This window comes from Ursus arctos, unplaced genomic scaffold, assembly GCF_023065955.2.
Source record: "Ursus arctos isolate Adak ecotype North America unplaced genomic scaffold, UrsArc2.0 scaffold_9, whole genome shotgun sequence".
In the NCBI taxonomy this organism is placed as follows: domain Eukaryota; kingdom Metazoa; phylum Chordata; class Mammalia; order Carnivora; family Ursidae; genus Ursus; species Ursus arctos.
In genome coordinates, this window is record NW_026623111.1 from 55045265 (window position 1) to 55070169 (window position 24905).

At 39.8% G+C, this 24905-nt stretch overlaps 1 protein-coding gene across 1 annotated transcript in view; it reads left to right on the forward strand.

The window, feature by feature from the left end:
• The first annotated feature begins 7997 nt into the window (after positions 1-7997).
• Positions 7998-24905, forward strand: part of NPFFR2 (neuropeptide FF receptor 2) — a 247594-nt gene continuing 230686 nt past the window's right edge. Inside the window, exon 1 of the mRNA XM_026509997.4 lies at positions 7998-8125. The gene's annotated coding sequence lies outside the window, so the exon portion shown is untranslated. The remainder of the gene's footprint in view (positions 8126-24905) is intronic.

Genomic DNA, 24905 nt, shown 5'->3' on the forward strand with positions numbered 1-24905 from the left:
ATATTCGCTGTAGGCTTTTCATAGATGGTTTTTATGAAATTGAGGAATGTACCCTCTATCCCTACACTCTGAAGGATTTTAATCAGGAAAGGATGCTGTATTTTGTCAAATGCTTTTTCTGCATCAATTGAGAGGATCATATGGTTCTTGTCACTTTTCTTGTTAATGTGATCTATCACACTGATCAATTTGCGAATGTTGAACCACGCTTGCATCCCAGGGATGAATCCCACTTGGTCATGATGGATAATCTTCTTAATGTACTGTTGGACCCTATTAGGTAGGATCGTGTTGAGAATTTTGGCGTCCGTATTCATCAGGGATATCAGTCTGTAATACTCCTTTTTGATGGGGTCTTTGCCTGGTTTGGGGATCAAGGTAATACTGGCCTCATAGAATGAGTTTGGTAGCTTTCCTTCTGTTTCTATTTTTTGAAATAGCTTTAGGAGAATAGGTATTATTTCTTCTTTGAATGTTTGGTAGAGTTCCCCAGGGAATCCGTGAGACCCTGGACTCTTGTTTTTGGGGAGGTTTTTGATCACTGCTTCAATCTCTTCATAATTAATCGGTCTGTTTAAATAATCATTTTCCCTGTTTCAGTCTTGGTAGTTTATAGGTTTCCAGGAAGGCATCCATTTCTTCCAGGTTGTTTAATTTATTGGCATAAAGCTGTTGATAAGTTTTTAATGATCCTCCCTATTTCACTGGTGTTGGTCATTATCTCTCCCCTTTCATTCATAATTTCATTAATTTGGGTCCTTTCTCTATTCTTTTGAATAAGTCTGGTCAGTGGCTTATCGATCTTATTTATTCTTTCAAAGAATCAGCTTCTAGTTTTGTTGATTGGCTCTACTGTGCTCCTGGTTTCTAATTCATTGATCTCTGCTCTAATCTTAATCAACTGCCTTCTCGTGCATGGGTTAGGCCTGTTCTTCTGTTCCAGCTCCAGCTTCTTGAGGTGAGAATATAAAGACTGCATTTTAGATTTTTCTATTCTTTTGAGTGAGGCTTGGATGGCTATGTATTTTCCCCTTAGGACCGCCTTTGCAGTGTCCCACAGGTTTTGGACCGATGTGTTTTCATTCTCATTGGTCTCCAGAAATTGTTTAAACTGATTTTTAATTTCCTGGTTTACCCCATCATTCCTGAGCAGGATGGTTCTTAGTTTCCAAGTGTTTGAGTTTCTTCCAAATTTTTCCTTGTGATTGAGTTCCAGTTTCAAAGCATTGTGGTCTGAGAATATGCAGGGAATAATCTCAGTCTTTGGGTATTGGTTGAGACCTGTTTTGTGACCCAGTATATGGTCTATGCTGGAGAAAGTTCCATGTGCATTTGAAAAGAATGAGTATTCTGTTGTTCTGGGGTATAGTGTTCTATATATATCTATGAGGTCCATCTGGTCCAGTATGTCATTCAAAGCTCTTTGTTGTTTCTTTGTTGATTTTCTGCTTAGGAGATCTGTCTATTGCTGAGAGCGGAGTGTTGAGGTCCCCTACTATTAACGTATTTTTATCTATATGTCTCTTTATTCTGGTTAAGTGTTGGCTTGTGTATCTGGCTGCTCCCCTGTTGGGGGCATAGGTATTTATAATTGTTAGATCCTCTTGTTGGATACACCCTTTAAGAATAATACAGTGTACTTCTGTATCTCTAACTACCGTCTTTAGTTTAAAATCGAATCTGTCTCATATGAGAATTGCTACCCCAGCTTTCTTTTGAGGTCCATTGGCATGAAAAATGGTTCTCCATCCCTTCACTTTCAGTCTGGATGTATCTTTAGGTTCAAAATGGGTCTCTTTTAGACAGCATATGGATGCATCATGTCCTTTTATCCAATCTGCAACCCTGTGGTGTTTTATGGGAGCATTTAGGCCATTCACATTGAGAGTGATTTTTTTTGAGAGATTTTAATGATGTCATGTTGCCTGTGAAGTCTTTGTTTCTATGGATTGTAAATTTCTGTTCTGTAGCACTCTTGTGGTCTTTTTACTCTTATGCAACCCCCCTTAATATTTCTTGTAGGGCTGGCTTGGTGATCACATATTATTTCCGTTTCTGACGGTCTTGGAAGGTCCTGTCTCTCCATCAATTCTGAATGACAGCCTTGCTGGATAAAGGATCCTTGGCTGCATGTTCTTCTCACTTAGTGCTCTGAATATGTCTTGCCAACCTTTCCTGGCCTGCCACATGCCTGTAGACAGGTCTGATGTTATTCTGATGTTCCTCCCTCTGTAGGTTAGGATTTACTTCCCCTGGCCGCTTTCAAGATTGTATCTTTGGATCTAATATTTGCAAATTGCACTATGATGTGACATGGTGTAGGTCTCTTCTCATTGATCTTGGAAGGGGTCTTCTCTGCCTCTTGGACAGGAATGCTTGTTTCCTTTGTCAGATTAGGGAAGTTCTCAGCTACAATTTGTTCAAATATCTCTTTTAGACCTCTCTCTTTCTCCACCCCCTCGGGGATGCTGATGTTTCTGACATTAGAACGTTTCATTGAGTCAGCAATCTCCCGTAATCTACATTCTTCAGATTGGATTTTTTTGAGCCAAGTTTCCATTTTTTCCTTCTCTTATACCATCCCATCTTCCATTTCATGAATTCGTTCTTCTGCCTCATTTACCTTGGCCATCAGAGCATCTAGTTTAGATTGCATTTGATTCATAGCGTTTTTAATTGCCAGATTTGCTCTCATTTCTGCCCTTAGAGATTCTATATTCTTGTTAACATTTTTTTCAAGCCTGCACATCATCTTGACCATTGTTACTCTGAACTCCATTTCTGACAATTTGGTTATATCCATATCCATCAGTTCTGTGGCAGAGGCCACAGTCTCTGTCCCATTTCTTTGCTGAGGATTCTTCCTCCTCATCATTCTGATGAGGAGAGGTTGCAGGGATGCCCAGAGCCCAAATTATTGACCAGGACCCAGGCAGTGTGCAGTTGTTTCATCGGGACCTTAGGGATGTGGGCTTCTTGATTTTTCAGCCTGCCTTCTGGGGGAGGGGCCTGCCGCGCTGATATTCAGGCAACCCTGTTTGGGTAGATTCGCCCTGTCCCCTGTGAGGGGGGGTCGGGATGGGCATAATGTGAACCGTTATTTCTGGGCTTTTGTTCTCTGGTGGCTTTCCCTGGTGGTTTTCTGTGACTCTTCTGAGAGTCAGAGCAGCAGTGGCTGTATCCTAGCCTCTGTCTCAGAACAGAGAGATCGCAGTCCGCTCTCCACTGAGCTCTCTTGGCCACTTTAACTCTGTTTCTGTCAGTGCTGCTAAAAACCCTGCAGTGTCCCAGGTTGTATGCCCCACCGCCGCTCTCCCAGCCCTCGCTTCCAGGGCCGGCACGTCTCTGTCCATTGTGCTTCTAACACGCCCCTCCCCCCCCCATCCCGTGGGCTCCCGAGCTCCCTGTTTCAGTGCGGTTCGTGCGCATGCTCCGGAGCGCCGGTTTTCAGTCTGGTCGAGCACGCACTCCCCAGCTCCCAGTGTTAGTCCGGTTCCAGTGAGCCCTCCGGACTTCCGGTTTTCAGTCTGGTGGCACGCGCATTCCGGGCTCACGGTCTCTTTCTTACGGGTGCCGATCCGGCCCGCTCCCCAGTGCAGGTGGCTACTGCTTCCCAGCACCCCAGCATGGCGGCTCCCTCCCCCTTACCTCCTCCTTCTGTTTATCTTCGGATATCTGTGCGCGGATTCACAGCTCCCTGCTTCGTACCTCAATACTCAGCACTGGAAATGTTCATTTGTAGAGATCCAGATGTATCTTCCTATATCTCCGGCTGATTTCGTGGGTGTTCAGGATGGTCCGGTAGATATCCAGCTCGACTCAAGGGACCAGCTGAAAAAATATCCCCTACTCCTCCGCCATCTTTTTCCAACCCCATTCAAGTAAGTTTTCTGCTCCTTTCTCTCTTCTCCTTCTGAGCCAAATAATGCAAATGTTTGTTAACTTGATGCTGTCCAAGACCTCTCTTAACCTATCCCCTTCTAAAAAATATCATTTTCCTTTTTGCTGTTCAGTTTGGATGCTTTCCATTACCCTTTCTTTCAGATTACCGATCTGTTCTGCATTTGCTAATCTACTGTTGATTCCCTCTAGTATATTCATTTCATTTCTTGGGGGTCTTTTTTATATTTTCTATCTCTGTTGAAGGGCTCACTGAGTTTTTCTACTCTTCTCTTTTCTCAGGTGAGCATCTTTACAATCATTATTTTAAACGTTTTTTTTTTTTTTAAGATTTTATTTCAGAGAGCATGAGAGAGAGAGTGTGAGTACAAATGAGTGAGCTGGAGCAGGGGGGAGGGGCAGAAGAAGGAGGAGAAGCAGACTCCCCACTGAACAGGGAACCTGATGCAGGACTCTATCCCAGGACCCAAGGATCATGACCTGAGCTGAAGGCAAGCACTTAACCAACTGAGCCATCGAGGTGCCCCTATTTTAAACTCTTAATAAGCATATTGCTTACCTCCTTTTCATTTAGTTCTTTTTCTGAGGTTTTGTCCTATCCTTTAGGAGCATATTCCTCTATCTCCCTATTTTGCTTGACTTTCTATGTTTGTTTTTGTGAATTAGGCAGAATATTTGCTACTTTTCCTAAACTCGAAAGAATGGTCTTGTGTATGGTCATCCCATGTATAAACTGTGTGTGCTTGGTGACTTTTGTTGTCTGGCTGGAGCTGTGGCTGGTATGCAGTGAGGTTCCTGGGACACTCCATGCTGGGGCTGTCCTGGTTGGGATAACTGCTGTTGAAGTGGACATGGGCTCGGGTGCTCCTGAATATGTCTGTATGAAGAAGGCACCTTGTCAGGACATTTGAAACTGAAGTGGGTGCAGGTTGGGGGGAAGTGTCCTATGGCTCTATGCACAGAGGGCGCCCTGGCATATCCCTTCGATTCTTAATGCAAGTAAGAGAACATTGAAAAGAATGGATAAACTTCACTAAGATATTTTTGTTCATATGATTGTTTTATTTAGCAGTATTTGCTGGCAAGTAATAGAAACATTAATTAAAGCTGATTTATGATGTAACTGAATCGTCCAAAAAAGATAAGGTTTCACTGTGTAGCTCAACAAGGTTTTCAAAGACCTGCTGGTCCTTCAAGATATCTGAATATTGTTACTATGACATAAAGGGAATTCCTGCTGGATATTAAACAATAAATGCTTATGACAGGATCATAATGGATATTTAACAGTTTCCATATTTATCCTTGAGTGGGCTAGAGTGATTATACTATGGAAATACACTGGATAGGAGACTTAGGGGTTCAAACCTACTAAGAGTCTGTGCTTTCCCCTCATTTATTAGGAAGATCTGGGTCCAAATCTTAATAACTGTTGTCTAAATTTTTATATGTGAAAAGGAAACTTTAATGCTATTTCCTATTATTGACGTGATGCTGAGTGAGTTATTGGATATAAAGTGCCCAACACAAACTGAATCATGTTAAACTCTCACAACAACTGCTACTAATATGGTTATTATTACCCATATAGTTATTTTACTTTCATGGCATGCCCCAGAATCTTGACCTAAAACTCTTCTGTTCCCATCATGTACTCATTTCTAGGTTATCTGCTTAATGAAATCCAAGTTAATATCTTCAGCTTTGAGTCCTCTCCTGTGCTCTACATTTTTTTCTCAAGCCAAAAACATTGCTGTTTTCCTGGACTTTTCTGTTACACTCCATTTCAACCCATCAGTTAATCTTATTGGTCCTATCTTCAAAATATACCCACAATCTAAACTACTTCTCATCCCTCTACTGCTATCACCGTGGACAAGCCACCATCCTCTTGTACCAGATTCTTGCTGTAGACTCCCTCCCTTTGTACTTGCCCCCCTTAGATTATTCTCTATACTCGTGCTCTAAACCTTGCAAAAGCTTTCCAGTCTCACTCAGGGTCCTTCTTGTGGAAAACTAGCTCAACATCATCCCCGCGCTCACCTTCTATTCCCCTGATGGCTCATACCACACCAGTTTCCTTTCTGTTCTTCACAATCAGCATACTTGTTTCCCACCTCAGAGTTTCCACAATTAATCTTCTCTTTGCCTGTTTTCCCCACTACATGTAAGCTGTGTGACAGAAAGGACTTTTTAAAATCTATTGCTGTCTAAGAAATATTTAGAATTGGGTCCTCTATATAATGCTCACAAAATGAAAGTACATGAATATTTGGGTCCCACGTGCATCTCTGGCCTTTGGCCTACAGAGAGCTGAACGGGCTCTATAAGAAGAGTTGGGTCCTCCAATTTCCACCAATAGGTGTTTGAATGAATTTTAAAATTGTACCTGAGGACACTAGTGAAGAAAACATGAAGACCACGCAGAGGTATGTTCGGAACTCTGTGCATGGCCATGCAAAAGAAGGCTGTTCATCCCCTACAAAAGGGAGGAGGAGAGGGTGTTCTGTTCTACAGCACAGGAATAATAGAGCCGGAAAGATTTCCTGAAATTGCATTTCAATTTTCAGGATTTCTCTCTTGCCAAAACCAAGATTGTCTTAACCTTTTCTTGATAATCCTAACATGACCCATGCTTTCAAAACAACTTTAAAAACCTTTATATAGGACAAGTTTGCATAGAACTGGACCTTCTATTTTGTGAGCTACTTACAGAAAGAACACCTTTTCTTTTTAAATTTCTTAATTATTATGTTCAATTAGCCAACATATAGTACACCATTAGTTTTTGGTGTAGTGTTCAGTGATTCATTAGTTGCCATAACACCCAGTGCTCATCACCACACATGCCCTCCTTAATACCCATCACCCGGTTACCCCATTTCCCCTCCCCCACTTCTGTAACCCTCAGTTTGGTTCCCTGAGTCCAGAGTCTCTCGTGGTTTGTATCTCTCTCTGATTTCTTGCCATTCAGTTTTCCCTCCCTTCCCTTGTGGTCTTCCATGCTACTCCTTATGTTCCACATATGAGTGAAACCATATGATGATTGTCTTTCTCTGCTTGACTTAGTTCACTTAGCATAATCCCTTCCAGTTCCATCCATGTCGATGCAAATGTTGGGTAATCATCCTTTCTGATGGCTGAGTAATATTCCATTGTCTATATGGACCACATTTTCTTTATCCATTTGTCTGTTGAAGGGCATTTCTCCTCCTTCCACAATTTGACTATTGTGGACATTGCTGCTATGAACATTGGGTTGTTTGTGCCCCTTCTTTTCACTCCATCTGTATCTTTGGGGTAAATACCTAGGAGTGCAATTGCTAGAATATAATGCAGCTCATTTTTAAAGTCCTGAGGAACCTCCATACTGTTTTCCAGAGTGGCTGTTCCAGCTTGCATTCCCAACAGTGTAAGAGGCTTCCCCTTTCTCCACATTCTCACCAACACTTGTTTTTTCCTTAGAACACCTTTTCTTTTCCCCAAAGTCACATACATTGGAAAGTCTAAGAGTATAGCTGTGATTTAAATGTTTTGTCTCCTCCCCCCGCCCCCCCCCCCACAAATTCAGGTGTTAAAATACTAACCTTCCAGTGTGAGGTACTAGGAGGTGGCACCTTTGGGAAGTGATGATGCCATGAGTGTATGGCCTTCATGAATGGGATTAATGACTAATATTTATATAAAAGAGAACTCACAGAAATTCCTAGCCCTTTCCACCATGTGAGGTTAAAATCTGCAACTCAGAAAAGGGAATTAGTTTGACCATGGTGACACCCCGATCTCTGACTTCCCAACCTCCAGAATTGTGAAAATGAAATCGCTGCTGTCTGTAAGCTACACAGACTGTGATATTTTATTAGAGCAGAGCCCAAAAGACTGAGACAAGTGTGTAGGATTGTTCTCTGGTTTAGACATGGTGACAATTATATAAGAGGGACATACTGGTGTGGACTTAAAATTAATTATTTATTAAAGTAACCATTAGTTTCAAGCTATTTCTGAGTCTTATTTCATCCTGCTCTCAATTATTTAAGCTATTGATACTATTACATGGTCTTTCATTTCTACTTTTGCTTTGCTCCTTCAAACAGAGTCTGAAGGCATTGTCTTTCTATCAAGAAGAGCCTTGCCGTTTTCCTGCTCTGCTTCATGTAGCCGGTAGGACCCTCCCACTCTGGGGCAGCCCTGACTTCTGAAGCTTCCAGCAACATTCCTCAGCACTGTGAGTAGACCTATATATGTCTATACATGCATACATACATACATACACATACACATAAATTTTATTACTTAGAGTCCAGTACCAAATGCAGTTTCATTTCATACACTACTTATCTTTTTGATATTTTTGTTCTAACTTTTATAATGTCTATATTCCAGGTACTTTTAAATAGCTTTTGAATAGTAAATATCCTTTGTTCTTAATTGCTCTTTTACTAGAAGGCATCACCTCTCACCTCTACCCACTGATGAGCCTGTGAACCAGTATCCCAGAGTGACTGACCTATGGTTTTTGTCATTTAGAATATCATGAGTCTCTGGGTCTTTGCTTCTGTGTGGCTCAAAATGCTGCACTGCTGCTCTCAACCCTCCTTACCTCTCCTATCCCCGTTCTTCCAACCAGTATATAAAATGTAGCTTCATGCTGAATGGAGGCACAGAATTAATTTTTGCTGCCAAGACCAGCAGTGTTACCTTATGTCTTAGTCTGTTCAGGCTATTCTAACAAAAGTACTGTAGACTGGTGGCTTATACAACAAATGTTTCTCAGTTCTGGAGGCTATGTAATCCAAGATCAGAGTGCCAGCAGGTTTGGTGTCTAGTGAGGACCCATTTCCTGGTTTATAGAAGGCCATGTTCTTGCTATGTCTTCACATGGGTAAGGGTAAGGGAGCTCTAATCCCGTTCATGGAGCTCTGCCCTCATGACCTTATCACCTCCCCAAACTCCCCCTCTGAATACCATCACATTGGAGGTTAGAATTCAACATAGAATTTTGAGGGGAACACAAACATTCAGCCTATAACATCTTAATTTCTAAAATTCATGGCCAGTAATGAGAGAATAGTCATTCAGAGTGCATATCCCTAGAACCAGCCTACCCAGTTCAAATATTAGCAACTAACCGAAGTATTTGACTATGATCGAGTTATTTAGCACTTCTGTGTGCCAGTTTCTTAATCTTAAAATTACTGTTAGATCTATGTTATCACACACATATTTAAAGATTAAATGTTAAATTTAAGTATTATACAGAACATATCGAAAGATATTTGGAGAGTCAATATGTTTTTGTTACTAGTATTGCTTGTCATATTTCTGATCCAGTTGCATTGTTTTACTGTGACTAGCTATCTAACCAAGAATTATTTCAACTACATACTGGTGCATCTTTGCTGTAATTACAAAAAAAATTTTAACTAAACTTATTTTTGTTAATGTCTAAGGATCTTAGACAAAGTTAAAGAGAATGTCTACTCTTCTAACAATCCAATCCTTTATTATGTCTTACTAATCAATACTTAAGATACATAATTGCTTATATTTAAATAAAGTTTTGTAATCTTAAGGTTTTTTGTTAATTATGGATGTTTTGTACATAGTGATTTAAAAATCAACTTCTGACTACATTTTGCATTTCTTTGTGCTATTCTAAGTTTCTTAACCAACCAACAGCTCATAATTTGCAGGGTTCAACCAGACTATTGATCAATTGATCACATGAAATACCATATTTTACATGAAGGTTGCAGCCTTTAATACTTGCATAATGAAATTTTGCAAAATGTGAGATTAATCATAAGTATAACCGATATTTGTGTTCTTGAGCTAAATTGGTATTGCCATGTGTCAGGAGCATAAACACAGCTGGAAACCTAAATTTAAGATGAATTTTTCATTTGTGGGAATTTGCATTATTTCAAATCTTATGTATAAAACAAAATTAAGATTTTCATAGCATACTATATCGAACTTTAAAGATTCAAATAAGTACAAAATGCAAACATTTTGCTTAAATTAATTTTACTACCTAAATTATTTGTCTTCTGCTCTTTTGCTAATGTTTAAAAGCCATAAAAACAATTTTTAGTTCTTATTTACTTGTTCAGTAGTTCCAATTAGAATTCTTGACTGAAACCTAGACATGCATTTGTGTATTACTCAGTTCTTTTGGTAGCTATATTTAAGAAACTCAGCTTGAAATTTCCGAGTAAAAAGAATTTGTTGAAAGTGTATAGGAGTATCTCCTATAACTAAAGGAAGTTATTGGGGTAGGTGGATTCCAAGAAAAACTTACAAAAAAAAAAAAAAAAAAAGACTTGAAAGGACGTGAACCTCCTCTAAGACCCTCTCTCTCTTTGGCATTGGTCCATAAAATATTCTGTGTGAATATTCTTTTTTTGTACTTTAGATTGCCTCTTCTAGAAGGATGGTAGGAAATTGAGTTACTCAAATCTCCCAAGCCTTCTATTTTGTGATCCCTAATAATTTGACTGGCGTTGACTCTTAATACTAACTTAAGTCAAACAAAAGAAAACTAAAGAAATAGTTCTAATTGGACGGCTTGCATCAGATACCCACCTTTGCATCACTTTGCTGGGCCAGGAGAGAAGATTCCTTGTATCAGAATTATAGCCTGTCTCTGGATATAAAGAGATAAATAACTTAAAAAAAAGGCCTCTGTATGTCTGATATTATACAAAAACAGATATTTTCTAATCCTCAAAACTGTCCTTTGGAACCTTTATAAATGAAGATGTTGAAATTTATTAAAGTTAGGTGGCTATTCCAAGGAACTATGCCTTCCTGAATTTGATTATACTGATGGCCCCAATTAAAGGCCTCCGTGTATCCAGTCCTGTTGCCTTTATAATTTTGTATTCCTTACCTTTTCTGACTCTGGAATGGTCTGTGACTTGGACAATAAAATATGGCAGAAGTAGCTTGTGCAAGTTCTGAGACTATGTATACTTCTGCTTGCTCTCTGACTCATCTGAGCTTGGCCATTACTGTACCTCAACCTTGCCTTAAGAACATGCCTGATCTAGCTTGCCTGAGGGATCTAAGAGACACATGGAGTCCAGTCCATGGCCTGGACATACCTGTGTGTTTCAGATTGAATCATGTGTCTTGATTCTAGCATAGGCTGTGACTAATTAAAGGCTCTGAGAAATACCCTTGTGACCAGTGGTTATGGGTCTCAACCAGGCATTGGTCTCCATTCAACAGAATGCTCAGGAGAAAGACTGACACTCTGTATGATATGGGCCCTTTGGGTGATCGCTAATACGGAGAAGAGCAGTTACCATGTGGCATGCTGAGGTCCACACCCTAGGATGGCTCCCTAGGACCCTACAAAATAATTCTGTTGTTGCTACTGCCTATGCCTCTGTTGCCAAAACAAACAAACAAACAAACAAAAACACATACTCAGGGTTATAGAGGAAAAATACCCACTTATGGTATACCTATGGTTCAGGGTTAATTTAAACCCAATTTAAATCTAAGATCCTTAAAACTACTAAAGCCACTATTGCCATGGGAGACCTCTAATCTTGGTGATACTGATTTGGATTCTCTGGAAAAAGAAACTAATGTAAGTAGGTGGAGAGGATCTCCGCTTTTACTCCAAGTATATCTAATAGACAGCAAAAACAAAATAAAAATGATAAAATAAAAATCAAACAACAAGAATGAGTCTAACTCAGAAGCAAAACCTGAAACAGATTTGAAACTTGACCCAACTGGAAAGCCAAAATTTACTAAATGAATTTATCAACCAAAAGTGCAAAATAGCCTTTGTGCCTCTATATAATGTTCTGAGTTAACTTTAATATCTGCTGAAACGTAGTAATTGGCAAATCTTTATCAATACTTTATCAAATTAGTTACACTTTGAGATTGCACTGAACTTAAACACGGTAGTCCCTATGGTTTTAGGGGACTTATAACATAAAATAGGTATACCTCACCTTACTGTCCTCTATCAGAATTCTTGCTTTGCCTAAATTACCCATTGTCTTTAAATATCCATAGCAGGCATGGAATTTCTGATCTATTGAAATAAAAATTACTTCGTCCCTGGTGCTTACAGCTGGCTTAACAAATGGGACTTCATGGATCTTCCTAACCAGTTAAAATAGTTAATACAGCTCAATATAAATAAAAATGGGGCCTTCAAAGATTAAAGGCCATCATTTAAGAGCTGTTCAGAGAATGGGTGATTATTTTCAGTGCTTCTTTATTTAATAATCCAGTTTGACCTGTTCTTAAACCTAAAGCCAATGACTGCCATCTCACGAATTACCATGACCTTAATTCTGTGGTCCCACCTCTTTAGCCCTCCTATCCAATGTTATTAAAATTACTGATTCATCCAATCAGCAACTGGTAAATACCTTGAAGCCATAGATTTTTGGCTAATATCTATTCAGTGTTCATTTTACTAGCCTCTCAGTTGCAGTTGACCTTTATTTCTGAAGGAACACAATACACCTTTACCATGGGGTATATCAATAGCCCCATCATCACACACAGTCTTTGCAGGCAGAATTTAAACCTTGTCCGACTTTCTCCAGGAGCACAGGTATGCCCTTACACTGTTAACATTCTCCTCCAGTGACATTCATTTGAAACACGCAATCAAGACCTATAAGCATTCACAAAATGTTTGAAAAAGAATAGATCATTGCCACACATGAAGTACAAGGTCATGGCTATCTCAGTACAAACCTCTTGGCATTACTGGATTGCTCAAAGGCTACTCCATTCCTGATGCTGTCAAAAAACAACTATTGACCCTTTCAGTACAGATAACATTAAAATAATTCCAGCATGTTTTAGGCCTTTTGGATTCCAGAGGCAATGTAATCCTTATTTATACATTTTATTTAGCTCATTTATATTGTACTTGCAAATTGGACAACTTTGAATGGGGCTCCTTAGAACAAAAGGCTCTAGAATCTGACCACGTAACAATACAACAGTGCCCTTCAGAGACTCTTGCATTGTAGAGCTTTTGGCAACATTTTATGTCTCCTGGAATCTCTGGACACCCCTAATGGCCAAAAATTGCCCCAAGGGTGACCCTAATTGGCTGAATTTCATGCAGTTTGACACTGGATGCCCTTGTTTACAATTGACTCCATCCGCTTGGTTTTACACACTTGAGCCATTGTGTAAGATCTGTCTAGGCAGATGGTCTGGTCAATAGTAACAACAATAATTCCTATCCAAGGTTTACCTTTACGGTAAAGAACTCGGAATCTCTAGCCTCACAGATACGCAGAATAAAAACCAAGATCATACAAATCTCTAAACAATGAAAGCCACAATATAAGGCCTTATTCAGGCACTCCTTATCCCCTTCAGAGTTCCAGATATTATTGATAGTGACAAAGACATTCCTCTCACTTCTGAAAATATATAATGCTAGCTTTTGGTCAAATCATCACCAAGTCAGAGATGAAGAGTGGATCTTTCAGCACTCTTAATGGCCTCAGGCCACTGTCCTCAGAGTGCCATAATGGTTTTTTTTTTTTTTAACAATTTAAATGAAATTAAACATGGCCCATTTCAGCTCTCATTCATCAAGGATAAATTGTGGTAAGGTGTCTAAACTCCATTTTTGATGGTTGTCTGCTGACCATTTCTAAGCCTCCATACTCTTCCCTCTTTTGCCCCATCATTGGACAAGTCGGTAAGAAGGCTTGGGCGTTTCCACCTTTGGGGTTGGCAGGAGGTTCAAACCAAGCAAACTACATTTATATTAACCCAAACCCCAGCCCCACTTTCTGACCACCAGAAAAACCCAAGCCAGTCTCCTTTCCCTGTCCTCCTAAGCCATTTCTGGACAGGCTTGGGAAGCTGCTCCATTCTCCCAAGGGAGTCTCATTATGTGAGTAATAAACCCTTTAATACTCTCCTGGTATATGTAAGGTGTTAGTCTCAAAATCCAAACCAAATTTGTGTGTGGGGGTGCATCCATTCTCTGCCTGATGAGAACAACATACACATATTTAAGTAATCAAGTCATTTTCTGCCTTGGACCTAAAACCCAATCTGAGTTTCCTTGGTGACTTCTAACGTAAATCAGTTATTTTCATCCTTTAAGTGGGCTGTCCATCATGAAGGATGGGCCCTAAGTGTTAGCACACTGCTTGCAGCCATCTTAGCTCAGGAGGTCTGGCTGATGCCTAAAAATTCATAGTTATCATAGGGTATTTTATTTATAAAGAGTACACTGGCTGATTTTTGCATATTTCTTTCTTGGAAATGTCAGATTTTTGTTTAAAATGTATCCGTTATTTACTTCATCTTGTATGGATATAGCATGTTCTCACGCAAATAAGGCAATCATTGGCTTCATTGAAAATGCTAATATCATCCATTACAGATGAAATATAGTAGGTTAGGTGAAAATTACATGAGCAAATATGATTTTTTTTTCAAATTATTATATTTAACAAAACCACGTCATTGCAATTTTATGTGGGAAAGTTTTATTGTGCATAATGAAAATTATACAGTAATTGAGTAAATACTATGTTTGCTTAGGTAACTTTCCTTGAGTATATATTCTTATTAGAGAATTATCTTCTACATTTCAGGCATCTAGGGGTGCCTGGATGGCTTAGTGGGTTAAATATCTGACTTGTGGTTTCAGCTCAGGTCATGATCTTGCGGGTCATGGGATTCGGCTGACTTCAGGCTCCACACTCAGTGGGGAGTCTGCTTGAAGACCCTCCCCCAACTCATGTGCTCATGTGTACACGTGTTCTCTCTCTCTCTCTCTCTCCCTCAAATCTTTAAATTTCAGGCATCCAGTGATCACTGAAAGACAATGAAAACAGAAGACTTTATGACTATATTTCTTTTGCCAAATTAAAAACATGAAGTGTAAAGTAAAAACGACTGCTTTATTACTGGGGTTTGCTTCAAGACTGCAGTCAGTATACCTGGGAAGGCACCATTTGGCCCTCACTCTCTAGGCCCGAGTGGGAACCTAGATGAAGGTTTTGGTGAGAGGAAATCTGAGGGAATATTCTGAACTCTTTCTGGCCAGAGGTACTTAGGTTATTGTGATGTAGGACTTGAAGGAAGCTATCCATTGCTTGAAGGCTGCTATGTAAGCCATGGACAGAAAAAATGTTGGTGTTCCACAAGCAGCAAAACTTTTCTCTCCTACATAGGAAATTAGAAGGAATGGAATTTGTTGCTTTATGTGATTTTTGAAGAGTAAAGAGAAAATGGGACAAATCCTTTATCTTCCACCCATAAAATAATTTCTTTTGCGTTTACATGAAGTTTCTCCCAAAATTTCTATGAAGTCTTCCATATTGATTTGTCTGATTCTTCAGTTAAACTTATCTGTTCAACCTCAGATAATTTTCTGAGCTGCCTCATCTCCTGTTTTCCTGACAGCATTCTTGCCTAACTGCAGCGATTTGTTTATGGGTCATCTTTCTTAGATTTATGTACCTGCATGTTTTCTAAAGAAGCTTCCACATGCTGTTGACTATGTCATGGCTGATAAACTACTTTAAATTCCTAGTATAGGTGGACAGGTCATCTTTCCATTCAGGACTTATGATAAACATAATGGAATAATTTTTTTTTCTCCAAAACATTTTTTCTAGCTTGAAGCTTATACAATTTTTGGTAGACTATTTTTATAGCTCTTAACTAAATTGATTTCCTGTGGTGATCTTGTAAGAGGCCTATGTTTTGCAATCTTGAAGCAAGGTTTAAATGAAGAAAAAATAGTATTTTAAGCATCATTGATTTCTTTTCTTCTAAGCAATGATAATTTTCAAAAACACAAAGGATTTCTCATAAAACATCAACTTAACTTTTTAACTTGAAAATCAGTTATTTTGTTATAGGGATTTTTAAGGAACATTTATTTGTAAAGATTTTATTTATTGGAGAGAGAGAGCATGTGAGAGCATGAATGGGGGGAAGGGCGGGGGAGAGGGAGAAGCAGATTCCCTGCTAAGCAGGGAGCCCGACACAGGGTATGATCTCAGAATCCTGGGATCATGACCTGAGTCAAAGGCTGAGGCTTAACTGACTGAGCTACCCAGGTGTCCCAGGAAACATTTATTTTTAAAATAAGGTGATAAAGATACTTGGAATAACCAAAAATATACCCTTGAAGTTAATCAATTGGATAATCTTCTGAAGATACTTACAACTTGATACTCAGAAATCTTTTAGGTGGATAAGTTTATGATTTGGGAATTTGTTTGAAATTTTTATTTGAAAATTTCCCATACCACGTTCCAATAATTCATTAACACGTCTATCAAACAAATTTACTTACATAAAACAAAGTAAATTCTATGTCTGTGTTAAGTTCTTAGTAAATGTTTGAAATTTTGGGGTATAAAGAATTATAGCTTTCAGGTATGGAATTAGTAACACAAAAAATTTCTGGGTATATAGAATGAGGCTAAAAACCTCCTAGAAATGTGACCTTTCTGATTTATATAATATTTGCAGTTAATGTGAAGCAGCCCTATTTTAAAAGGATACATTCAGTGGCAAATTCATGTGAATATATTAGGGACTATAGATTATTAAGTCCTTAAATCTCTGAAGCGTTTTCTCCTCTGTGGTTTGTGAGCTTTCAAGTCTGAGGGTATGAGCCAATTATCTGTGCTCTTCCTCTTTGAAATTTAAACCACTGAGAACCTTCTCTCTTTTCTTCTAGGCACCTATTCTTTCTTGGGAATGTTTAATCCTTTTAATTTTGTGGAAGGCGACACATGAGGATTGTGTGTGGGGGGCCACAAAGGCTCTCTGTGGGCCACCAAATGTGGTGTCTGTCTCGATTGAAGGTGGCGCCCCAAATGTGAGGTGACCCAATTCGGTGGAAGCTGGAGGCATGGGTGGCGGGTGGTGAAAGAATTCACCAGAGGCAGAACAAAGGAGATAGAAATTTATTGAATACACCTCAAGAAAGTGGTGGGCAGGACAGCAAAGCAGAGAGACTGTCTGCCATGAGGCAGGGGAATGGCATTTTAGTTAAAGAGGGAAGGTGAGGAGGTATGAGAACTAGGGAATTTTCCTTTTTTGGTGCTTAGGTCTGGATGTAAGTAACCCATTGGTCAGCCAGGGCTTATGGATATTTTGAGGTGGGTTGCCTAATGGGCCTGTTAGTATTCAGCCAGGGGGTTGAGGGTCACCGTGGGCCCTACTACCTTAGTTTTCCATCATTCAAGTTGGTTGCCTAAAAGGAGCCTCTACAGATTGCACTATTAGTTATCCTTGGGAATTTTCCTGTATAAATAGAAGAAACCAACATTATGGGTCATGTACCAATGGGCACTGTATAAATGTATGTTGATGGGGGCACCTGGGTGGCTCAGTTTAAGCATCTGCCTTTGGCTCAGGTCATGATGGTTCAGGTCAAAGTCCTGGGATCTGAACCCCACCTCGCATTTCCCTCTGCGCCTCCTCCCTCCTTGTGCACGTACAGGCATTTGTGCACATGCTCTCTCTTGAATAAATGAATAAAATATTTTTAAAAAATGCATGTCGATGACAGGAGTAGAGTTTAACCTAAGTAGGGAAGATACCTTTGCATATCCTTCTGCTACAGAAGGTATTTCTAAGTGTTTATTCTTTTTCCCTCTGAACTTTTCTATGTATAGTTTCATTTTTTTCTTCATGTCTGAACAAAGATTGTGACTTGCTAGGCTTTAATTCTAGTTCTCTACATCTATCTCAGAAAAATGGGTATTTTCTACCTCTTCCTTCCTGCATCTTCAAAATTTCTGTCTCACTGTATTGTTGCCATTGCATGCAAGAATGATACAACTATTCCCATTTTTTTAAAAATACAATCTTTCTCTTGAGCCACATGCTCTTTCAGCTAATGCTCCATTTCTCTGCTCCCCCTTTTAGCAAAACTCCTTGAATAAGTTGCCTTCATTTACTGTCTTTAATTCCTTCCTTTCCATTCTCTTGTGCATCTGCTTCCAGGCTTTTCTCTCCTCCATGCCATCTGAAGGGTCTGATCAAGGGCATTACTAATTTAAAGGAGACAAAGACTCTCACTTCTTTGAAGGAATCCAGCAGAATCATGAGATGTATTACATCTTTACCAATAAAGGGAAGAAAAGGAAATCTTTCAGCTCTTATGGCTTACAGAGAACTTCATTTTTATTTAAGCTTTTGGAAAATAAAGATGTAATTGTAATATCTTTACTGTGGCAAAAATTATTAAAATGACAAAAAGGACTCATAAAGCTTTTGGTTTTAAAGGTAATATTTCTCTGGACAGTAAGAAAAATCTCTTCAGCAATATGTTGGCATACTTTTAAATATACTTGTATTATAAATAATACTTCAAGGACAGCAGTTTTAGAATTTTAGAAAAATAGAACAGAATTATACATTCAGATGACTTCATAGGATAAGAAAGTAAGAATTCTTCTGTGGATATTCTCAAGTTACTACCTTATCATAACTGGTTTTATGATGCAGAATACGGTCTGCTCCCCTACTCTAGGGGAAGATAAAACTTTTTCTCATCTTTCTTGACATTCTTTTCACCATCCTTTGGGAGGATTGTAGTTTGAAGGAGAAGCACTGAAATTAATACAGTTTGAACTAAAGAAAATAGGACCAAGAATCTTTAAATGTACAACAGAAGAGTAAAGGGCAGAAGAGAATTTTTAAAGACTGGAGTATAAGGCCTATACTATACTGATTTGCATTTAAGTCACTAAAATCTGTAATTGTCATCTGAAGGTCAATTATCAGTCTTTGGTCTGCCAGCAGCATTGGACACATTTCTTCACTCTGTCCTTCTTTTTTTTTTTTTTAAATGATTTTTTATTATATTATGTTAGTCACCATACAGTACATCCCCGGTTTCCGATGTAAGGCTCGATTATTCATTAGTTGTGTATAACACCCAGTGCACCATGCAATACGTGCCCTCCTTACTACCCATCACCGGTCTATCCCATTCCCCCACCCCCCTCCCCTCTGAAGTCCTCAGTTTGTTTCTCATAATCCATAGTCTCTTATGTTTCATTCCCCCTTCTGATTACCTCCCCTTTCTTTATCCCTTTCTTCCCCTACCGATCATCCTAGTTCTTATGTTCCATAGATGAGAGAAATCATATGATAATTGTCTTTCTCTGCTTGACTTATTTCACTTAGCATTATCTCCTCCAGTGCCGTCCATGTTGCAGCAAATGTTGAGAACTCGTTCTTTCTGATAGCTGAGTAATATTCCATTGTATATATGGACCACAACTTCTTAATCCAGTCATCTGTTGAAGGGCATCTCGGCTCCTTCCACGATTTAGCTATTGTGGACATTGCTGCTATGAACATTGGGGTGCATATGGCCCTTCTCTTCACTACGTCTGTATCCTTGGGGTAAATACCCAGTAGTGCAATGGCTGGGTCATAGGGTAGCTCAATTTTTAACTTTTTAAGGGACCTCCACACTGTTTTCCAGAGTGGCTGTACCAACTTGCATTCCCACCAACAATGTAGGAGGGATCCCCTTTCTCCACATCCTCTCCAACAATTGTTGTTTCTTGCCTTGTCTATTTTTGCCATTCTAACTGGCGTAAGGTGGTATCTCAGTGTGGTTTTGATTTGAATTTCCTTGATGGCTTATGATTTTGAACATTTTTTCATGTGTCTGTTAGCCATTTGTATGTCTTCATTGGAAAAGTGTCTGTTCATATCTTCTGCCCATTTTTTGATTTGTTTATTTGTTTCTCGTGTACTGAGTTTGAGAAGTTCTTTGTAGATCTTGGATACCAGTCCTTTATCTGTAGTGTCATTTGCAAATATATTCTCCCATTCCGTGGGCTGCCTCTTAGTTTTTCTGACTGTTTCCTTGGCTGTGCAGAAACTTTTAATCTTGATGAAGTCCCATAAATTCATTTTATCTTTTGTTTCTCTTGCCTTTGGGGATGTGTCATGAAAAAGTTTGCTTTGGCCGATGTCGTAGAGGTTGCTGCCTATGTTCTCCTCTAGAATTTTGATGGATTCCTGTCTCACATCGAGGTCTTTCATCCATTTGGAGTTTATTTTTGTGTATGGTGTGAGATAGTGGTCAAGTTTCATTCTCTTGCATGTAGCTGTCCAATTTTCCCAGCACCATTTATTGAAGAGACTGTCTTTTTCCCACTGGATGTTTTTTCCTGCTTTATCAAATATTAGTTGCCCAAAGAGCCGAGGGTCCATTTCTGGGCTCTCTATTCTGTTCCATTGGTCTATGTGTCTGTTTTTGTGCCAGTACCATGCTGTCTTTGTGATCACAGCCTTGTAGTACAGCTCGAAATCTGGCATTGTGATGCCCCCAGCTTTGTTTTTCCTTTTCAACAGTTCCTTGGAGATTCGGGGCCTTTTCTGTTTCCATACAAATTTAAGGACTATTTGTTCCAGTTCTTTGAAAAATGTCCTCGGTATTTTGATCGGGATAGCATTGAAAGTGTAGATTGCTCTGGGTAGCATGGACATTTTAACTATGTTAATTCTTCCGATCCATGAGCATGGAATATCTTTCCATCTTTTTATGTCTTCCTCAATGTCTTTCAAGAGTGATTTATAGTTTCTAGAATATAGGTCTTTACGTCTCTGGTTAAGTTAATTCCAAGGTAACGTATGGTTTTTGGTGCTATTGTAAATGGGATGGATTCCCTAATTTCTCTTTCTTCGGTCTCGTTATTCGTGTATAGAAATGCAACTGATTTCTGAGCATTAATTTTGTATCCCGCCACGTTACTGAATTGCTCTATAACTTCTAATAGTTTGGGAGTGGATTCTTTTGGGTTTTCCATATAGAGTATCATGTCATCTGCAAAGAGAGACATTTTGACTTCTTCTTTGCCGATTTGAATACATTTTATCCCTTTTTGTTGTCTGATTGCTGTTGCAAGGACTTCTAGTACTATGTTGAATAATAGTGGCGAGAGTGGGCATCCTTGTCGAGTTCCTGATCTTAAGGGAAAGGCTTCCAGCTTTTCCCCATTGAGAATAATATTTGCAGTAGGCTTTTCATAGATGGCTTTTATGAGATTGAGAAATGTACCTTCTATTCCTACACTCTGAAGGGTTTTAATCAGGAAAGGATGCTGTATTTTGTCAAATGCTTTTTCGGCATCGATTGAGAGGATCATATGGTTCCTGAGTCTTTTCTTGTTGATATGATGTATCATGCTGATTGATTTGCGAATATTGAACCACGCTTGCATCCCAGGTATGAATCCCACTTGATCGTGATGGATAATCCTTTTAATGTACTGTTGGATTCTATTAGCAAGTATCTTGTTGAGGATTTTGGCATCCATATCCATTAGGGAAATCGGTCTGTAATTCTCCTTTTTGAGGGGGTCTTTGCCTGGTTTGGGGATCAAGGTAATATTGGCCTCATAGAATGAGTTTGGTAGCTTTCCTTCTGTTTCTATTTTTTGAAATAGCTTTAGGAGAATAGGTATTATTTCTTCTTTGAATGTTTGGTAGAATTCCCCAGGAAAACCGTTCGGGCCTGGAGTTTTGTTATTTGGAAGGTTGTTTATCACTGACTCAATTTCTTCATAATTAATTGGCCTGTTTAAGGAATCAATTTCTTCCGGTTTCAATCTTGGTAGTTTATAGGTTTCCAGGAAGGATTCCATCTCTTCCAGATTGCTTAGTTTATTGGCATATAGCTGTTGATAAAAATTTCTAATAATCCTTCCAATTTCAATGGTGCTCATCGTGACCTCTCCTTTTTCATTCATAATTTTTATAATCTGGGTCCTTTCTCTTTTCTTTTGGATAAGTCTTGCCAGTGGTCTGTCAATTTTATTGATTCTCTCCAAGAACCAGCTTCTAGTCCTGTTGATCTGCTCTACTGTACTTCTGGTTTCTGCTTGATTGATTTCAGCTCTAATTTTGGTCAACTGCTTCCTCGTGCGTGGATTAGGCCTGTCCCTCTGTTGCTGTTCCAGCTTCTTGAGGTGAGAATATAAAAACTGCATTTTAGATTTTTCTATTCTTTTGAGTGAGGCTTGGATGGCTATGTATTTCCCCCTTAGGACTGCCTTTGCAGTATCCCATAGGTTTTGGACTGTTGTATTTTCATTCTCATTGGTCTCCATAAATTGTTTAATTTGATTTTTGATTTCCTGGTTTATCGAGTCATTCCTGAGCAGGATGGTTCTTAGTCTCCAAGTGTTTGAGTTTCTTCCAAATTTTTCCTTGTGGTTGAGTTCCAATTTCAGAGCGTTGTGGTCTGAGAATATGCAGGGGATAATTTCAATCTTTTGGTATCGGTTGAGACCTGTTTTGTGTCCCAGAACATGGTCTATTCTTGAGAATGTTCCATGGGCATTAGAATAGAATGAGTATTCTTTGGTTCTGGGGTGTAGTGTTCTATATATATCTATGAGGTCCAACTCGTCGAGTATGGCATTCAAAGCCTTTGCTTCTTTGCTTAGTTTTTGCCAGGGTGTTCTGTCTATTTCTGATAGTGGAGTGTTGAGGTCCCCTACTATTAATGTATTTTTATTTATATGTCTCTTTATTCTGGTTAAGAGTTGGCTTGTGTATCTTGCTGCTCCCCTGTTGGGGGCATATATATTTATAATTGTCATATCCACTTGTTGAATACTTCCTTTAAGAATAATATAGTGCCCTTCTGCGTCTCTAACTATAGTCTGTAGTTTAAAATCCAATTTATCTGATATGAGAATTGCTACCCCAGCTTTCTTTTGAGGTCCATTTGCGTGAAAGATGGTACTCCACCCCCTTACTCTCAGTCTGAATGCATCTTTGGGTTCGAAATGAGTCTCTTGTAGACAGCAAATGGATGGGTCATTTCTTTTTATCCAATCTGCAACCCTGTGGCGTTTATGGGATGGTTCAAACCATTTACATTAAGACTGATTACTGAGAGATATGATTTTAATGATGCCATGTTGCCAGTAAAGTCTTTGTTTGTATTGGCTGTGACTTTCTGTTCTGTATCACTCTTGGGGCCTTTTTACTTTTATAGAACCCCCCCGTAATATCTCCTGTAGGGCTGGTTTCGTAGTTACAAAATTGGTTAGTGACTGGCGATTCTGAAATGTCTTTATTTCTCCATCAATTCTGAATGACAGCCTTGCTGGATAAAGGATCCTTGGCTGCATGTTTTTCTCTGAAAGAGCTTTAAATATGCTCCCCCAACCCTTTCTCTCATTCCAGGTCTGTGTAGACAGGTCTGACGTAATTCTGATGCCTTTGCCTTGGTACGTGAGAAATTTCTTTGCCCTGGTCGCTTTCAATACTGTATCCTTGCATCTAATATTTGCGAATTGCACTATGACGTGACGTGGTGTAGGTTTGTCGTGGTTGAGCTTGGGAGGGGTCCTTTCTGCCTCTTGGACATGAATGTTTGTTTCCCTCGCTAGATTAGGGAAGTTTTCAGCTACAATTTGTTCAAATATCTCTTCTAGACCTCTGTTTTTCTCCACCCCCTCGGGGATGCCGATGATTCTAACATTGGATCGTTTCATTGAGTCAGTAATCTCCCGTAACCTACATTCGTGGGCGTGGATTTTTTTAAGACCATCTTCTATTTTCATTTTTTACTCTATTAACCCATCCTCCAATTCACTAACCCGTTCCTCTGCTTCTGCGACCCTGGCCGTCAGAGCCTCTAGTTTTGCCTGCATTTGGCTCATAGAATTTTTAATTTCTGTCAGATTCGCTCTCATTTCTGTCCTTAGGGTTTCTATATTCTCAGTAACCTTTTCGTTAATACTTTTTTCAATTCTACTCATCATTTTGACCATTGTTACTCTGAATTCCATTTTTGATAATTTGGTTACATCCATATCCATTATGTCTGTGGCAGAGGCCACAGACTCACTGTCTTTTCTTTGCTGGGGGGGGGCTTCTCCTTCTTGTCATTCTGATGAGGAGAGGTTGCGGGGTTTCCAGAGCCCAAATTATTGACTGGGTCCCAGGCCGTGCGCCGTTGCTTTATAGGGATCTTAGGGATGTGGGCTTCTTCTTTAAAGATTTTATTTATTTATTTATGTGGCAGCCAACCAGCAAGAGAGGGAACAGAAGCAGGGGAGTGGGAGAGGAAGAAGCAGGCTCCCAGTGGAGGAGCCCGATGAGGGACTCCTTTCCTGAACGCCGGGATCACACCCTAAGCTGGAGACAGGCACTCGATGACTGCGCCACCCAGGCGCCCGGTTTGTGGGCTTCTTGATTTTTCAGCCTGCCTTCTGGGGGAGGAGCCTGCCGCGCTGATACTCAGGCAACCCAGTTTGGGTAGAGTCTCCGTGTCCCCTGCGAGGGGGGATGGGGATGGGCACGCTGTGAGCCGGTATTTCCAGGCTTTTGTTCTCTGGCGTATTTCCCTGGCGGTTTGCTGTGCCTCTTCTGAGAGTCAGAGCAGCAGCGGCCAAATTTCAGCCTCTCAATACTCAGCGCTGGAGATGTTCATTTGTAGAGATCCAGATGTGTCTTCCTGCATCTCAGGCTGGTTCCGTGGTTGTTTAGGCTGGTCTGGTACCTATCCAGCTCGACTCGGGGGACCGGCTGAAAACGGTGTCTCCTACTCCTCCGCCATCTTAACTCCTCCTTCAAATTCAATGATCTTAAACTAGCTCCTCTGGTTCTTCAGAAGAGTCAGCATCCTGCTCACAGAGAACGGGCACTGAAGCCAGGCTCTCCGCTTCTCCCTTTGAAGTCACTTTTTTGGTTTCAGTCACAGCAGTCTCCTCTGCTGACTCTTCCAGAGGGCTTCGCCGGGTGTGTTAAATTACTTAAATAAGAAAGCCATTAAACTGGCATGGTTCTAATGCCCAGGCCGCTTACGCAAGCAAACCAAAATCTAAGCCTCCGGATTTCGAAACTCTCACTCTTTCCTTCTTGAGCCCTATTCTTAATTTCAGGCTATAGTCTTTTACTTGCCATCCTACTGTACTGGACATTCCTTCATCTCCTTGAGGGTGATTTTCATCCTGTTGACTTTGAAGGTTGAAATG